At 37.8% G+C, this 13573-nt stretch overlaps 1 protein-coding gene across 1 annotated transcript in view; it reads right to left on the bottom strand.

Annotated features, from left to right (window-relative positions):
- SLC17A6 (solute carrier family 17 member 6) overlaps window positions 1-13573 on the bottom strand; it is an 86852-nt gene that overhangs the window by 50893 nt on the left and 22386 nt on the right. The window lies entirely within an intron of this gene.

Here is a 13573-nt window from a genome sequence, read left to right as displayed (position 1 = left end):
AATATTTTGTCGCTCTTATTGCCCCAAACTCCACATAGTTTTCCCACATGGAAATGCAGCCCTAATGATATCACCCCACCTAGGGTTGCCAAGCCCAATTCAAGAAATATCTGGGGACTTTGGGGTTGGAGCCAGGAGACATTGGGGTGCAGCCAGGAACAAGGGTGTGACAAGCATAATTGAACTCCAAAGGCAGTTTTGGCCGTCACATTTCAAGGGACTGCACATCTTTTAAATGCCTTCCTTCCATAGGAAATAATGAAGAATAAGGGCACCTTCTTTGGGGGCTCATAGGATTGGACCCCCTGCTTTTTGAAGCATAGGGAGTATTTTGGGGAGAGTCACTGGATACTATACTGAAAATTTGGTGCCTCTACCTCAAAAAACAGGGCCCCCAGAGCCCCAGATACCCATGGATAAATTCTCCATTATTTTCTATGGGAATAAGTCTCCATAGGGAATTATGAGTACCCAGCAGACATTTCCCTTCCCTCCCCCTGCTTTCTGATTACCCTGGAGTGGAGGGAGGGCCTCCAAACCGGGGGATCCCCTGCTCCCACCTGCGGATTGGCAACTCTAACCCCACCCCACCCCAAACTGCATTGTGCTCTGCTGATGCAGAGTTATGTGTACAGGAGTGATCCCTTCTCAAATCCTGTGGATGAAACATGTAGATAGTATAGTTCTGTTTATGTAGTATCTTTTATTTATTTACTATATTTATATTCTGCCTTTCTCACTGAGACTCAAGGTAGATTATACAGTGTAAATTGATGCACTCAATAGGATGAGCAAAGTACTATAGGATTACAGAAATCTGAAAGAAAGCATTCAGTATTAGACATGCTACATTAAACAATGCACAAAAATGGTATTATATTAGCAAAATATGTAGTGAGAGCAGGATGATGTATACAGCAAACAGATATATACAGTGCTATAGTCCACAGTACCTTATTCTTTAGAAAGTGCCTTTTTGAACCATTCCATTATAGTATAGCCCTGTTACCATTATAAACATGTCCTCCTGAATAATTCTGTTTTCCACAGTTTGCATGTTGGGGGTCTTCCTGATCTCTTCATGCAGGACATTCCACAGAGTAGGGGTCACAACAGAGAATGCACATGCATGGGCAATTGTTGACCTGGCCCATCTGCCAGGTGGTGCCCACAGAAGGCCATGATGGTGAGTCAGCATGGTGTATCAGAGGTTGCAGATAAATCCCATAGGGGCAACAAAGAGGTATGGCCTTTGTCTACATTCAGATGGAGATAAGCAACTAAGACCATCAGTGCCATTTTCATCCCATAGCCTAACCTGAAACCAAACTGAAAAAAGTTCAGAGCAGATGAGTTATCCAAAAAGAGCTGGATTTGTTCTGTCACTGCTTTCTCAATGCTTGAATGTTTTTATAAGCATTTTTTATTTTATTTTAAGCATTTTATTTTTTAATAATAATAATAATAATAAATTTGTTTTTATATCCCGCCCTCCCCCGCCAAAGGCAGGCTCAGGGCGGCTAACACAACATGGTATGCACCATGTATTTAAAAGTATTATATAAAAGTATATGCACCATTTAAAAGTATTATATAAACAAAAGAGTGGTGGTGGCAATTTGCATAGTAATTCTAATAGTAATTGTAATTGTAATTCTCTGAATTACAGAGAAATTGGAAACACAATCATGTACAGTGTCAATATTCCTATTATCCAAGGCATAATAGTTATTTTTTTCTAGAAGAGAGCTTCAAATGAGATTTTTTTCTACTTGTATGCAGCCACAATGCCAATTAACCATGTTGCAGATCATAAAATTCAATTTTATATTCAGTTTCTGAATTAAAAATAAGAAGGGATGTATGATATCGCTGGTCTTCTGTTAATAAAACTTACATTGTGTTTTTTGTGGCTAGAAATTGAATGCTGATTCATCACTCATTAAGGAATTTACTCTCCACATCTTTCTCATAGGTCTTCTCTGTGGACTTTGATTTACAGTGCTGCTCTAAACTAAGTTACACATTTAAGTCTGCTGAAGTCAATAGACTTAGAAGGGTATAACTCCACTGAAGATTGTACTGTCCAAATATTTTCTAAATATTATCTGAATATACTCAAATACTTGCTGTATGTTTACCAAACATTTTATATCTGTGTGATGTGATAATACTTAATATTTTAGATTTACAAGCTTTTTGATAGTATTTTATAGCTTGCATGCAGTGGTTATTTAATGTTTGAGAGCATTTGATATAAAATACGCAATGATATTTCACATTTGAACACTGTTAGCTTATAAAAATACATATTGTCTGCCTGTCTTCACTACACTTTATCTTAGCCAAAATTATTATTAATATTATTATTGAGAGGAGTGTGTTTCACATATTTCACATATTTTATTAAAATGTCACATTCAAAAATGTATACTAAACATTAATGGTAATATAGGAAGTGTAGGTGTTTGCAGTATAATTTCATTGAGAATTTTTAAACTGAAATATTTAAAAGTATAGGTGAATTTTGAATATTTTGAATGTTCAGTTCAGCTGTAACTCAGGGCCATTCTGCTATTATTCTTTACAAAACATTTTACTTTAAGGTTTGTATTTCAAGATTGATACACATGCCATTTAAGGATGATTATATAGCCAAGCTACATATGACACTGGGGATTTGTTATTCCCCAGATGTGTAATTTGTCTGCAAAATACATCTGTGGACAGGGAACCCAATATGGATTCAGTCATTTGGGCCCCTACCTATCATCTGCACTGGTATAGTCTAGAAACAGATTCACAATAAAGAGAAAGTAGACTGGTGGGATGAACATGTCATTCCAGTGACAAGATTCTAGGCTTAGATTGATTAGGAAAAGGGAGCTTTCTAAAAAAAAAAAAGAAGTGTGTTTTGAAGAGGGATTTGAAAGACATGAGAGAAGTCAGGGTTCTTGTGTGCAGTTCCAGATAATAAGGTCAGTGAGGGAGAATCACCTGTGTGCTTTGTTGGTAGCTGAGAGGTGTGAAGCTGGGATAGCAAAGGCCACAGAATGTGATATGATAATGAAGAAAGGTAAGGGGACAAGATGAGGATAAAAAGTTTGTGATGAGTCCAGGAGCCAAAAGGGAAACCAATGTTGGCTTTTAAGGAGGATAGCTGAGAGAGAATAATTATTTTGGCAGCAGAGTGCTGGATAGAAGTAAAGGGTCAAGGTGAGACAGCAGAAGACCAGACAGGACAAACTGTTGTAGTCAAGGTGAAAAATGACTAGAGTTTTTGCCATAGGACAGAGAGGGTGAGTTTTCAATGTGGTAAAAGGAGAAGCAACATGAAAATGAAGAGCAGGAGGTGGGAAAATAAAGCCTAAGTTCTGTACTTGTTTCATAGGGTGGAAGGCAATGGTGTCAATAGATATGGTAAGCATACAAAGAGTGGGAGGGAAGATCAGATGTTCAATGTGGGACATTTTTTAGTTGGAGATGAGACATTATTTATTTTTTTATTTAATGTTTTTGTTGATATATGGTTTTGATCAGCGGTCATTTTGTAGAAAAATAGATGGTGGAGTTCATCCAGGGATTGTTATGCAGCTGCGCATACTATTCAATGGACAAGGAGGTGGAGCTCTCAGAAGGAGGAGGAGGAACTCCCAGAAAGGTTCAGAAGCTATGCTCCTGTGAGCTCCCACTGAATCTGAGGTCTGGTTATAATGCTGTAAGACACCCTGGATACAAATTTATAGAGAGGTAGGATATAAATGTTCAATAAATATTTATGATCCAACAAGAGCTAATGCATACATTTTTAAATTTTGGAACACAGTCACAACTGTATTCTTACAAACAAAGATAAATGTTATTAGAATTGTATAAAATCTAGGAAGCTCTGAAAGCATTCTTTTTGCCATAGCACATGAAATCAAACAGTATTGTCAAAGCTCTGCACTGCTCACAATTGCAGAGTATGTAATAAAACTAATTAATTCAAAATGTCATTCATTTTTCTAGGCTACAGTTATGATGTGTACAATTAATAAACAAAATCCTATCTTTCATCTTTGTCTTCCTAGCATGCAAGTATGCATAAGGCAAATATTCTTTTCATACAACATATGTGGGCAAAATGACACATACCTTGAGGTGTATGAGATCATACTAGCACACTTCCCTCCAGATCCTACACACAATCATTAGGTAGGGATAACCCTACACACAAACAAATGTATTCAGGGAACTTTACCTATGGCCCTCTATACATGGCATTAAGCATTAAGGAGTAGTGGGCATGAACATGCTGGCCCCACCCCCGTCTATATCCAATTGCTGATTTAAGAGCATGGATTCTATGTGTATATGAAGTGTGTATGCATAGATTCCATCTTTGAGACTGGAAACCAAGATTTTCTGAATGTTTCACATCTGCTGACTGTCAGGAAGTTAATTTCAAGGAATGGATCATGGCTTGCCACTGGATGGGTTAGCGTAGAATTTCCATTTGATGAGATTCACAGATCACTGGATACCCATTTTATGTGTTCACAATACTTTAAACAACTCTTTGAAGATTCAGCCATTTAAGGACTAAAATACCATGTATTCAAGAGTAGAAATGGCAGCCATAGTAGTAACTACAAATAATGCATACTTTTCTTTGTTTCATGGCAATGAAAAATTATTTCCTTTAGATTATTAAATTACTTTAAATTATTAAACTACACAGATGCAACAATTCTACTTTAAAAGGATGTCTAGTTTTAATAGGTCTCATTAGGAACAAACCCAATCAGGTCTACATAGAAATAAGTCCCATTTTATTCAAAGGGCTTATTTTCAGAAAGTGTTGTTAGGATTACAACAATTGTCACTCACTAGACTGAAAAAAATAAAGTATTCCCTTGAATTCTACTAACACCAATTTCATTCCAAGGGGAAACTCAAGAATATCTGTTTACTCTGTAAAGTCAACTTGAACATTATATTTGCTTTGGCCCAATGTGACCCATGAGCCATGTCATCTGTGCTATTTGTGCATGGAGAGCTAGTGATTATGAAGGTGACAGTCTGATAGGGACTGATATTAGGGAGATCCAGTTTCAAGTGCCCATTTGGCTATGAAAATGGCTAGGTGACTTTAGACTATCCATTTTTGCAGGGGTTGTTTCATAGAAAAATAGGTGGCAGAACTCATTAGCATAACTCATTAGCATATGCTGTCCCTTCCAGCCAAAAGCAACTTGATGCAAGAAAGGAGAGCCGCAGGTGAGCGAGGCCTGCTTGGGCTGGCTAGAGATCCAACTATCCCAAGCAGGCCTCACTCACTTGGGGCTCTCCTGAGCCACTCACCCCTCACAGTCAAAAGGTCAGCAAGCCACCTGCTACCCCAAATCTGGGGACTTTGGGGGTGGAGCCAGGAGACACTGGGGGCGGAGCCAGGAACAAGGGTGTGACAAGCATAATTGAACTCCAAGAGAGTTCTGGACATCACATTTAAAGGGACAGCACACCTTTTTAAATGTCTTCCTTCCATAGGAAATAATGAAGGATGGGGCACCTTCTTTTGGGGCTCATAGAATTGGACCCCCTGGTCCAAACGTTTTGAAACTTGGGGGGTACTTTGGGAAGAGGCACTAGATACTATATTGAAAATTTGGTGCCTCTACCTCAAAAAACAGCTCTCCCAGAGCCCCCGAAACCTCCAGAACAATTCCCCATTATACCCTATGAGAATCGATCACATAGGAAATAATGAAGACGTTTCCCTCTCCCCCCCCCCTCTTTCTGGCCAGTCTGAAGCAGCAGATCAGCCTCTCTACTCACCATTTGCTGCCAGCTTCTTCACAGAAACACCCACAGACACACCATCCTAAATGGAAGCCTTTCAAGTCAAGCCTCTGGAGGTGCAAAGGCACATGGTCCTTTGCGAGCGGGGCTCCCTCCCTCCCCCCCTCCCCCGCCAGCCAGCTGATTGGGACCGGAAGCAGCCTGGGAAAACTGAAGAAAGGCTGCTGTGATCGGGGCTGGGTGGGAAGGGCAGGGCAAAGAAAAGCTGCTGAGATCGGGGCTGGGTGGGAAGGGCCGCCATTCCCCCCCCCCCCCGCTTTTCAGATTTTTGGCTAGCGGGGGAAGAAGGCTCCAAATCGGGGGTCACCAGGCAAGGCGGGGGATTTGGGAAGCCTACATAAGTGGAGAAAGGGTGGCACAAGCTTCTCTGGGATTAATGAGGGTTGCTGGGGGTGTGGCAAAGCCCTTGGTGGCTGTCTGGTTGCCCACTCTCCTAATCCAGGAATTGTTATGCAGCTGCACCTACTGTTCAATGGACAAGGTAGGTGGGGAGAAAGGGGGGGAACCATCAGAAAGTTTCAGGAACTGTGCTCCTGTGAACTCATGCTGAATCTGAGGCCTGCCTTTTTGGCTTAATTTACCTTACAGGACAGTTGTTAGGCATGGCGAGGTTAAGAGAGAAGGTTGTATGCCACCCTGAACTTCTTGGTAGAAGGGTAGATTAATTAAAACATTTGAATATCAAGAGTGCATTGAGATCTGTATTGATAGAAAGTCTTTTCCCTAGGAGCTTAACCTGAACTTTTCTGTTTCAGAATAAGTGTATTGGATTTTGGATACTAATTTGGATTATTGGGTTAGAAATATTAATCTACATTATGTTTCTTTATGTTTCAATTTTGTTTGACATAGTCATAACAGGGCTCATATTGTAGCATGAGCTCCTCTGCATTTTAGGCCATACACCCCTGATGTAGCCAATCTTCCAAGAGCTTACAGGGCTCTTATTACAGGGCCTACTGTAAGGTGCTGGAGGATTGACTGCATCAGGGATGTGTGGCCTAATATGTAAAGGTCTGCCTGCTACAACATGACCCCGGTCATATACCAAAGTTTGGGTTCAGTGGCATCTTTAAGACCAAGAAAGTTTAATTCTGAATAAAAGCTTTTGTGTGAAGAAGTGTGCATGCACACAAAACTGTACACCCAGAGTTAAACTTTGTTGGTCTTAAAAGTGCCACTAGACTCAAACTTTGTTCTGTTGCTTCAGACCAACATGGCTACCCACCTGAATCTATAGTCACATATCATAACTAGTTATCACACTTTAGAAAAGTGGCCAAAAATCTACTTTGAAATTATGCTTTGTTTGTAATGCACTGTGCCTTTGCAGTCAGCCTTGTTCTTCTGCAATTACAATTATGCATGACAGAAGATACTATCAAAAGTAGCTTCCAGATGAGGACTATTTCAGCAGTATTTCTGTGGCAAATGCAACACATGCTCCAGTCTGAAATCCCTAAACATACATTCTCCATTTACTTCAGTGTCCACATGCTACTGTGTACTTTTCAGGTTTTATGTTGAAATCTTTTTCAGTTGTTCAGTTGTTCCATTGCTATTCAGGACAAAATATGTGATTCTCATGGTCAGAGACAACAATGAACACAGAATGAGACAAAATAGGCCTTCTAATAACTAGGAGGTTTATCTGACCTCCATATGGTAAAATTGGCATATGAAATGATTTTAACCTTATCTTTTGGTGCTACATAGTGAGAGCAATCCTAAACAGGAAGTATATCCTATTTTATTCCATGAGGCTTACTCACAGGCAACTGTGCTTAGAATTTCATTGTTTATTAAATACAACTTTGCCATAGCCAGAAACAGAGCTGGATTAACAATTAAGCCAAGTAGGCACTGGCCTATGAGCCCCCATGCCTTTAGGGGCCACAGGCCAACTTTTCCCCATGGTTTCCCCTTTGCTTGCAGCCCTCCCAGCCTGCACATGCAGCCAGCAACTGAGCTGCTCTTTGCCCAGTTTGGCTGGTGCAGCTGCTGCTGGCATTATCACCAAGTTTGTCTCTTTCTGCCTCTCCCCTGCAGCTTAGTAAAAGGGGCTTTTAAGAAGATGCCTGCAGGCTGCAGTGGGGGCCGTGGGCAGTGGGGCAGGCACTCACTCTGAGATAATTTGCAAATAGGCCCCCAAGGTTTCAATTGCCTAGGGGCCTCCACAGGGTTTAATCCGGCACTGGCCAGAAAACTGCTCAATCTGTGGTCAGAGTTTATGATGTCTGATGGAACTCCATGTTGATGGGTTTAAATATCAGCCAAGTCCCTATGTACAGAGTTGGCAGAACTGAGAGACAACACAAAGCTAGCCAGTTCCTGACTGGTAAAATGGCCTTGAAGGACAACAGACATGTGATACAACTAACAATTAATTTCTGCTATTCATTTCTTCTTCTTTAAACTACACCCTGCATCCTATGCCATGGTTTCAATCAGTGAATTCTTTTAGCCATAATTTATTTTCATTTTTGACAAAAACAGAAAGCTTTGCTTGAGGTATCACTTCATGAAATATCATTAACAAAATCATTTCTCACATAAATGTTTAATTCTATGATGATGGTATGAAAATCAAACATCTAGGCTTTCAAAACAAGATAGGTTTAGCATCAGTAAACCTGATTAAGACTTGAAACTAAAAAATCAGAAGGCCTTCAGAATTGCATAAATGGTTCCCTACCCACACAAAGGAGTGCAAGGCTAAAGCCTTCTCAAATGTCATCCACTCTGATAGGAGCAAATATAATAGCAACATTCAAGCCTGCACTGAGGGAGCAGACAAATGAGATTTACACTGCTTAATGGCACTATCAATGTCCCAGTTTTTGAATTGTGTCTGATTTGATTAGGTAATGAAGAAATATGATACTGATAAAACTTTGTGTGAATTTGACCATGGTTGATGTTCTGATTAATATGAAAAATGGGACAGCGGTCTCGCTCTGTTCCTTCATTTTTAGACTGCCCTTCCTGCAAGGAGCTCAGGGATGCTTACATAATTCCCTGCTGTCCCCCACCCCCCCATGCTCATACAGTAGCTTGGGCTAGACAGTGATTGGCCTAAAGTCACCTACTTGGGTGGCCATGGAAGAAACTGAATGCAGCTCTCCCCAATCCTAATGTGATATGGTAACTAGTTCACAATACTCAATGCCCCTCAGAAGCAGTCATCTCCTTCACAATGGGTATCCAGTGATGAAAATAGGCATAATACTTTTAGGATCGCCCCATGATTAAAGAAGGAACTGTTGAGTCACTGTACAAGTTTTGATTTAATTGTATGAATTTGCACATAAAAATGAACAGGTTTAATGGAAAGCATACTTTGTTTCTAGGTGAAGAATGTGCTTAACTTAGCAAATGACTTTTTAGAAAGAGAAAAGAAACACTTCTTCTTAGATGGCCCCAGCTGCCTATGAGTTTTATCCATAATTCTTTAAAAATAATATTTCTACTTTCATAGCAGTAACGCCCATTGTAGGAAGAAATACAACAAGCCCTAGAAAAAATATTTGGGAGGGGGGTGATGAATGTGTAGGTGGCAGGAAGGAAGGAAGATAGACAAACAGAATGAAAGAATAAGAAAGAGATACACAAAGAAAGAATGGTAAGAAAAAGATGAGGAGATTCAACTCTGAATCAGGAGGCTTTAGAAAAATTGCAAAATATAATAATAGCAGGGTTCAAACAAAACCAAGAAGCCTTGGAGGAAATTAAGACAGAACTGATGGGAGAAATAAGGAAAACAAATGAGCAAGTTGAAGAATTCCAAAAACAATTGCTAGCTAATACGCAGCAAGTACACAAATTTTCAGCAAAGGTAGAAAATTTAGAGGATCAAGGGAAAGTAACATCAGCTAGTACCCGGGAAAATAAAGCTAACTTGTTAGAGTTAGAAGACAGAATTGCAAGGTTGGAGATGGATAATGCGGCTTATGTTTTAAAATTTCAAAATATCCCAGAGGAAAAGGGAGAGAACCTAGAAAGTAAGATTATAGAATTATTGACTATAGAAGAAGAAGAATTGTTAGAAAATGGGAAGAGAGAGATTGATTGGGCCAAAAGAGTTGCTTCGGCCCATACTAAAAGATTTAACTTGCCTAGAGAGATACAATTTAAGTTTACAAGAATTGCAATATGTGAGAAGATTTTGAAAGTGGCAAGAGAAAATGGATTAAAATGGAAAGACAACAATATCAAAGTTCTAAAGGATATACCTTGGTCAATAAGGCAGAGACGATTTGGATACAGAAAACTAACAACTTGGTTAATGAAGCATTCCATACAATTTAGATGGCTGGTACCAGAAGGGATTTTTTTTTTATTTACCAAGCTAAGAGATATAATATAACCTCACTAGAAAAGATGGAAGACTTTGGGGGGAAATTTGCTGTGTTAAATGGTCAGGGGTCTGAGTCAGGGGAAGACCAAGAAGAGAAGATTGACCCAAATAGAATGGGAAAAGATGATTCTCAGAAAAAGAAAAAGGAAAGAGAAAAGACAAGATTGCAAATGCAAAAAGAGCAAAGAAAGATATTGGATAGTAATATTGTAATATTAGGATGACGACCAAGGCAGGATTACAGATTTTATCAGTTAATGTAAATGGACTAAATGAACCAAAAGAAAGAAAGAGGACCTTCCTTCAACTTCAAAAAAACAAGATCTCAAGTAATATGCTTACAAGAAACGCATATCAAGAAAGATGATATAAAATATTTACAAAATAAAAAATTAGGACAGCTTTACCATGCATGTGATTCGGGGGAAAAAAGGGGAGTTGCTATTTATGTGCAGGAGCAGATAAAATCTAATTTGTTATGATGCTGGTAGAATTGTATTAATAGAAATAGAAATCAATGGGGAAAAAGTGGTTGTCGGCAACATATACGCTCCAAATAATAGCCAGGAGAAATTTTTTACTGTGTTGCATAAAAAATTACTTGAATCTGTTTTGGAAAATTATTGTATTTTTGAAGATTATAATGCGGTGTTTGATGTGGAAAAAGATAAAAAATTTGAGAAAGCAAAAGCTAAAAAATCTCGAAGTTCATTACCTAAGACTTTTTTTTAAATGGCTGATGAGCTTAACTTGATAGATGTTTGGAGAATAAAAAATCCACAAACTAAAGATTTTACCCATTATTCTCATGTACATAACTGCTGGTCTAGAATAGATACGTGTTGGATGTCTGTTTCCTTAACCTTATCTGTTAACCAAGCAAGTATATTGCCAAAGACGTATGCAGATCACAACCCAATACAAGTTAATTTGCAAGACTCCCCAAGGAATACTCGTTGGACTTTGAATTTACAGATTCTAAAAGAAGAAGCTTTCGTAGAAAAAGCTTAAAAAGATATAAGGATGTTTTTTGAATGTAACTTGAGAAAAGATACATCCATGCAAGCAATCTGGGATGCCTTTAAAGCTTTCTTTAGAGAAATTGCAATCAGTTACGCTGCAAAAAGGAAGAAAGAACGGATGAAATCATATAATGAGTTAATAAGAATTAAGAGAGCAAAAGGAACAACAAAAAGTTAAAAATACAAAAGAAATAAAATTAAAGAATTATGCTATACAACATGAAATAATTTATTGCTTACTGAAGAATTAGAGAAGAAGCTGAAGTGGGTGAAGCAAAACTATTTTGAAAGTGCCAATAAGACTAGTAGGTGGTTAGCATATAAACTAAGGAAGGAAAGGGAGAAAAAAAATTATAAGATCACTTAAAAATGAAGATAAAGAAGAAATTACACAAGAATCCCAAATGAAAGTAATTGTTCAAAATTTTTATCGGAATCTCTATAAAAAACAGGAGATTACAGAACTATCTCGAGAAGAATACATAGAGAATGTTAAGATTAAACAACTAACGGGGGAGCAGCAGGAAATATTAGAGAATCCTATCACGATGCATGAGATAATAGAAGCACTTAAAAGGCAGAAAAGTAACAAAGCACCAGGCCCTGACGGATTGCCAATCGAACTCTATAAATGTTTTGAAGAGATCCTATTGATTCCCTATAAAAATGTGATAGAGGAAATACAAGAATCTACGGTAATGCTGATATCTTGGAGTGAGGCTTTGATCTCATTGATTCATAAGGAAGGGACGGACCCATCAGATATTAGAAACTATAGACCAATCTCACTTCTAAATGTTGACTATAAAATTTTTGCGGCAATCTTGTCAAATAGGCTAAAAAAAGTTATCTCCACTATAGTGGATGACGATCAAACAGGTTTTATTTCAGGGAGATTGATGAGACAGAACATAAGATTTATTTTGAATATACTAGAACATTATCGCGAGCATCCCGAAAAGCAATTTGTGGGCATCATGCTAGATGCAGAAAAGGCGTTTGATAATGTTAATTGGAATTTTATTCTAAAATCATTAACAGCTATTGGATGTGGAGAAAATTTTAGAAAGTTAGTGACAGCTATTTATACTAAACAAAATGCGAAAATAAACTTTAATGGTCAATTTACTGATTTGATAGATATAGAACAGGGTATTGATTGATAGATATAGAACAAGGGTGCCCGCTGTCGCCTTTACTTTTTGTGTTAACATTAGAATTTTTAATTAAGAAGATAAGAGATGATGATGAAATTGGGGGTGTTAAAATCCAAGATGAAAAGTTTAAAATTCAAGCCTTCGCAGATGATTTGTTATTTATACTAGAAGATCCTATTTCTTCAATTGAACATTTGAAGAAGAGACTGAAACAATATGGAGAAGTAGCTGGTTTTAAAGTAAATGTACACAAAACTAAATTTCTGGCCAAAAATATGACCAAGGAACAAATCACTAATTTAGAAATGAAATCTGGGTTTAATCATGAAAAAAGAATAAAGTATTTAGGTATTTATTTGACGAATGATCTGAAAACATTACAAAAGAGATAATTACGAAAAGATCTTAAAAGAAATTCAAGCAGATTTGGTTAGTTGGAAGGATCTACAAATTGCACTTTTAGGGAGAGTTGCCTCAATTAAGATGAATGTGCTACCCAGAATTTTATTTGTGTTTCAGATGCTTCCAATCATATTAAAGAAAGCCTTTTTTCAACAACTTAAAAAGATGATGATAACATTTATATGGCAGAATAAAAAGCCGAGGATAAAATTAAAAGTTTTGCAAGACAGCAAATTAAGAGGAGGCTTTGCATTACCCAAATGGAGAATTTATTATAAGGCATGCTGTCTATCCTGGGCAAAAGACTGGCTAGTATTGGAGAACAAAAGGTTATTAATATTAGAAGGTGTAGGTTTAGTAAGAGGCTGGCATTCCTATATTTGGTATCAGGCTCCCTCAAGAAATAATATCTTTTTGAGACATGAAATAAGGAAATTGATATACAGAGCATGGATGGAAGTTAAAAATATGACTTATAATTATGTACCAATTTGGTTATCTCCAGTAGAAGCCTCCATTCATCCCAATCTATATTGTTGGGGAAATAATTATAATTATGGATTGTTATTGGATGAGGAGAACAATTTGAATTTAGAGGACAATGTAAAACTAGATTGGTGGCTTAAGATTCAAGTAAAGTCAAGATACTGATCTGATAAGGAAATAGGTTTTTCCAAAAAACTAAGTGAATTTGATACTATAATTCAAGATAACCAGAAACTTATCTCAAAAATGTATAATTGGCTGTTACAGATTAAAATGCAAGAGGAAAGTGTTAAAGAAAGTTGGAT

Source organism: Heteronotia binoei, chromosome 21 (assembly GCF_032191835.1).
Source record: "Heteronotia binoei isolate CCM8104 ecotype False Entrance Well chromosome 21, APGP_CSIRO_Hbin_v1, whole genome shotgun sequence".
NCBI lineage: Eukaryota > Metazoa > Chordata > Lepidosauria > Squamata > Gekkonidae > Heteronotia > Heteronotia binoei.
Note: the sequence above shows the minus strand (reverse complement) of the source record. Positions and strands in the feature narration are given on the sequence as shown.